Genomic DNA, 6,311 nt, shown 5'->3' with positions numbered 1-6,311 from the left:
ATATATATTTATATATTAATTCTAGGTCAAATTTTGAATAAAATCTTGTTTTGAGCTATTGTGTGATAAATATTTCGTATATATAATATTTGCTCAAAGATTTACTTGATTTATTCATCACGATATAAACGCGAGCAATCCAGATAGCACCATGTCCAAAATTGGGATGTAAGATGTATGTGTAAAAGACATCATTAAGGCATCTTTTAAACATCATAAAATGTTTTAATCCTAGTTATACACATTGGGGTCCAGAAACTCCAATACAATTTGCTAAATCGAGAGTTTTTCGTTTTTCTGAACTTTTCTTTTTCTTTGAACCTGTATATCTCGAATCTCCTTAATTCTATCGATTTTTACACATTGTGGACTTATTCCTTAATTAATTCTCTATCGATTAAAAAAAAAATTAATTGAAATATATCCATTTTTACAACAGAAGTTACAACAAAGATAGTGATGTCCCAAGTATCAAAGTGTGTACATCAAGGGTAGAAAAAAAGAGTTAAACTAGAGTTAAATATGTCTTTAAGACATATCTTATGTCTCCTTCTAGACTTGTGTGTTGTTTGAGAACGTATTTTATTACAAAACCGGACAGTCCGTTTACCATAAGACGAATTACAATCGATCAATCTTGTCTAATTGGCAATTCGCTGCATTCAAAATTGTTCTTTCCATTATAATTCTCGCGACTGGCATTATTGCTCATTGTTCTTGACGGCCTTATTTCACTGCTTCTTGTTACTTCCGCTCCGCCGCGCCATTTCTTATTCTCTAAGCAGAGATTCTGTTCGTTTATAGGCGAGTTATTAACTGGAAACTATAGAAGCTTCTTCTTAGTTGAGAATCTTCTCCACAAAACAACAAGGGACAGTTTGTAGAGGCAATTTTCGTAAAATCTGCGTTAATGTAATATGACGAGATGTATGAAGATGCAAGTTACTTTTTAATTAAGATTGCTTAATTAAGTATTTCATGAGAATCTCTCTCGCTGAATTTTATAGAATATACAAGATTAATTGTCAATCTCGTTAAATTATAAATTTTTCTTGGAACTTTTTTTTTAAACTTTAAATAAATTAAAATTACTTAATTTATTATGTTAAAGATTTTATAATAAATTCCTTTTTGCTTTTTTTTTCTTTATATACAGGGCATAAAAATATATATTCAAATGATTATTTATCTAGCATGTTATACAGGATGTCCGGAAAATCGCCCGCAATACTTCGGCAAGTGATTCGAGATCCAAAAAGAAGGAAAAAAGCTAAACATAGTAGTCTATGTCTCTACGTGATGTATCCTGAGTAACGTCAGAATAGTTCGAAAATTTATTTATGTTAAAATACTATGAAATAAATTATAATTGTGATTATGAAAAATAAATTACAATTTTTAAAATATAAAAGTAGTTATAACTCGGAAACGACTTATTTCCGGACCTATGTATTTATATAACTTTTTTTCCTTCTATTTGAGTTCCGAACCTCTTTTCGAAGTATTATAGACAATTTTCTGGACACTCTGTATAACATGGATAAATAATTTGAATATATATTTATAAGCAATAAACGATATATTTAAATATGATACATATTTATTTAAAATTTTGTTCATAAAATATCTATATCTTTTTTTTCGTAACTAATTTTATTATTCTTTATAATTTTTATTAAAAAAATATTAAACATAAAAATTATAACATAATAAAATTAATAAATATAATAAATTATTTTAAATTTTTATATTAAAGAGCAAGATGTAAAAATATAACGAATTGATATAGATATATACAATATTGAAAACTAATTTTAACATATTGCTGAATATCGAAGTCTCTCTCTCATCCTCACAATATTGACTCTAAAATATTGAAAATTCAAATACTAAATGTGACGGCAATAATATCCAAAATGTGTATTGACATAAAAACTCGTCGCAATAGTCGTAAAACATATTTGAGATTGTTAAAAATCTAATATTAATTTATAAACATATTTGTTTATCGTTGCTTTGAAGATGAATAAATCTCCTAGATCGAATGTTCGTCGAATCATAAGTTCATCGTAAGTTTCGTAAACGTTGATTCTTTGAATTTACTGATGAATCTACAATAAAATTATGTCTTAACCCAAAAAATGCTGTTTTACTCGTAATTAATAAAAATAAAGAGTAATTTATTTACACTTTAATAACTTTATATGTAATATAAATCTTTTTTTTATTTATTGAACTGATAAAAAATTATCGTCCTATTTTTGAAACTTTTAATGAAAATAAAGTTTGAAATAAAACAACTGAAGGGAAAAATTTGCATGCCATGACCTGTCGCGTACAGATATGATCTCCTGTCGCTATAATCCAATCGCGTGTATTGCTTGTTGTTTACACAAAAATAGGTCTTCCCACATCTAACGATTATCTGTGATTATGTCCCCCGATTCGTTACATGGTTTCATCCAGCTATTCACTTGTCGCGCGTGAGAGAGAGAGAGAGAGAGAGAGAGAGAGAGAGAGAGAGAGAATCGATTTGTTGATTTTGAATGTGGGCCATGCGTGCTATTGCCATACTCTTTGTCTGATCCGTTATTTTCGGGATACGATTACATAGCTATACTGACACGCGGTACTCACGGAAAAATGAAAAATGTAGCGATCCGTAAATGAGAGTTATTTGAAAGCTCAAAAGCGAATGTAGTACACACACATTTGAAGCACACAATAATACTTTCAAACATGCAATTATTATAGAATAATTGCGCGTTTATCATTTGTATTGGAATCATTATTTTGGAACATGAAACTAATAAACTTATAGTAATTATTAAAATTATAATATATGTTTAAACTTGTCGGAATTCATATTTATTTCTCCGCTGGATGTAAGAATTTTTTCAGATTTTTATGCATGGTTCAGAATAATTTAAAAATCTACATTAAAGTTTGAAAATTTAGATTGTAAACGGAAGATGAAAATTTCATATTGCCAATAATTATAGACGATACATTTATGAATATTTGTAGTACATATACATTTTCATCTGACAAAATTAACACTGTACGTAATATCCTCTATTTTGCTTTAAGGAATGAACATCAGTCAAATATATAACCTAAATAAACAGTTCGCAGTCTATCTGTGTAAACTGAGAAACAGTTAACAAATACTTAGTCGACGAACAAATATCGTGAGTTCTAAATACGCGTTTTCTGTAGAATGCGGTACTCGATGAAATAGGGCATCTTTCGTATGACATTATCGTGAAGTCAATGGATTTTCATGTTTATCTCTTCGCCATTTACGGAAGCTTTAGAATGTATACGCTCGTACACGCGTCAATTCAATCAAGAGTGCATGCAAAAGTCGCAGAGCTGTCCAATTAGCGAGTTGTTTTAAATATTCGAATTTTATTATAGTACATAAAAAAAATAGGCATTAAAGTTTCTAAAACTTACGTAGAAAAACTATAACTTGCATTAAACATTTTTCTTTATAAATTAATACTTTTGAAAATCTTATATTAATTTGATATTTTCATTTTCTAAAAAATAAAAACACGAAATCAATCAAATAAAATATTGTTGTTATTTTTTTCAATTTCTTCAATATTTTGCAAATTGTCTTATATATAAAACTTTAATTTTGACAAAAGATTAAGAAGAGACGCAGAATTTTATAATATTTATTATAACATAATTCTGTGTATAACTTGTTTTAAAAAAATTTATGTACATATAATAACACGTTATTATATATACATATAAAACTGGTCATTATTTATTTTTTATGCTATTATTTTCTTTTTTATGTTTTTCTATATGAAAATAATAATACAATAGAGCGAGAAATTTGAAATTAATCTCTTCGAAAGTATCGGTCGTAGAAATAAAGCGAAAGTATCAATTATCAAAATTATTATATTAAGTAAGAAGTGATATTGATCTTTTTTTTTCTCGTAAGTCCATAGTCGGGTTACATACGAAATATCTTGTTCGTTCGCGTTTCTAAAGCTTTCTAGATTTCCGGTAACGCCCTAAGAATACGGCACTAAAGTTTAGAGTTGTTTCCTTGCTGATTTGGATCTCCGTTTCCTCCTTTGCAGCTTAGAGTCTTCGAACATGCGCGCGTAATTTCTCTTGATCATCCTGTATAAACTTTAGAAGGGTGACGTCGCACGCAGATTTCCATTCGCAGATAACGATCTCATTGTTGATTCGGTGTGTCCACCCGCATGATTGTATCAGAACGCGAGGCGAACGTAAAATCACGCGATAGCGACAATTTGTGGATACACCCGATGGAATCGGAACAGGTTATTCCTATGACCTCAATGAGAATTAAGAACCCTCAAAGAAAGAAAGATCGTGACATAAATTAAAAATATTATTCAATTTTCCCTCTTTAAATCCCTCTTTAAATTCATACAGATATTAAAAAATGTACGAATTAAATAAAATAGAAATTAGAATGAAGTGTATGATGTCAAAATGAAAATGCGGTCCGTGATAATATTATTCAATTTTTTTAAATAATGAAATTATTTGAAAAATTATTTGAAATTATAAATGTAATATTAAATTATGAATGGATGGACTATAATGCTAATTTTTATAATATATCTTCCTCTCTACATTAATTTATTACTTAATTAATTTTGTGAGATTCTTTTTTATATCAAATTTGGCCCGATTGTAAACCCGATTGCATACAAATGTTTCGTGTTATATGTTGATAACGGATACAATAGGGAATCGCATTCGCGCTTGTAACATTCATTAGATATCTTCTCTATTATCGTGACGAGAAGCGATAATAGTTTCGAGACACTCCACATATGCGGGATCTTATTATTTTCGTCGAAAGCCAAAAAGGCTTCACCTATATGGAACATTAGTTCACCTTTAGTAACCAGATTGCTTTTTCGCCTTTATCGCACTTGAAGCACCTGATTATGTTATCTTCCGCGTTCGAGAGCCGAGTTTCGTAAACGGATAACATCGCGACAAGAGATGCTCTTGTAACATTTATTTTCAAACGATTCCTCGAACATATTACAGTTGACTGAGATATTACCTTAAATGTATTTGAAAATCTTTGACAATATATCACATTCAATAGTAGGTCATGTGCGTTGAATGCTAAATTCACGAGCACACATCATAAGCGATTAACGAGAAAGCCGGTGAAAATCGTGTCGCGCGGTAATATAATCGTGTGAATTGCTTAATACTCGTTTTGTACGCGTTTGTGGCCGTAGCCGTGATTCGCGTTTGACGCACGCATTCTTGCATGAATAACACAGATTAAAATGCGTTCCGACTTTTGCACGCTCTTTTCTGATTCACACTGAATATTTGCGTGCTCGATATATATGGCCGCCTCCATATGTGGCGCCTGTACACATGAATACACATATGTATATGCACCTATGTGGCGCCGTGGTTTCACGAATGGCTGACCACATCACACTATTCTGTCTTTTTCTCGGGTCTTCTCGATTGTCCAAGTATATATTTGAATATCATGCGCATAAAGGCGAGAACGATGTATTATGACCTGTCGAATAGATTGAATTTGTAAAAAGTTATTTTCTTATTTTTAAAATTTCAATATAATCAGTTTAATTCTTCTTCAAAGAATCTTATAAGGAGATGCTACGCTCTGCTCTTCACTAATTTTGATCAAACTTGCGATATTAGAGGAGTCTATCAAGTGAACACCTGTAAAGCCAGTCCCGCTGATGGGCCTTAGAAGCCGAGTAATAGACATTTAAAAATATATCAAAAATCTAGAAACTGTCTAATATCTTAGAAATTATGTCTTAGATGATAGAATTTAATAAGACGTATTTACTGGTTTTATTAGATTGACTTTGGATGGCGTTGTTAGTCTTGACTTGATGTCATTCAAGATCAAACCAATAAATACATCTTATTAAACCTACTTTTGTCTAAGACATTTTTTGTTTAAGATATTTTAGATATTAAACTGTTTCCAGATTTTTAGTATATTTTTTTAGATGCTCATTATTTGGCTTCTAAGGTCCATTAATGGCTTTACAGGTGTTCACTTGGTAGACTCCTCTAACATCACTGCAATTTTGATCAAAATCGGTGAAGAGCAAAGCGTAACCTCTACTTGTTAGAAAATTTCTAATACATGTAGAAAGAAATTAAATATATCGAAGAAAGAAATTAAATATAAAAAATAGAGATGTAGGCTTTATGTAAAAAAAGTAATAACTTTTTAAAGCCGTGGAATTGTTAATTTTACAATTAATTGCTTTATAAGTAATTCATATGTTATT

The sequence above is a fragment of the Atta colombica genome, unplaced genomic scaffold (genome assembly GCF_001594045.1).
Source record: "Atta colombica isolate Treedump-2 unplaced genomic scaffold, Acol1.0 scaffold52, whole genome shotgun sequence".
Classification (NCBI taxonomy): Eukaryota; Metazoa; Arthropoda; class Insecta; order Hymenoptera; family Formicidae; genus Atta; species Atta colombica.
This window is presented reverse-complemented; position numbering follows the sequence as displayed.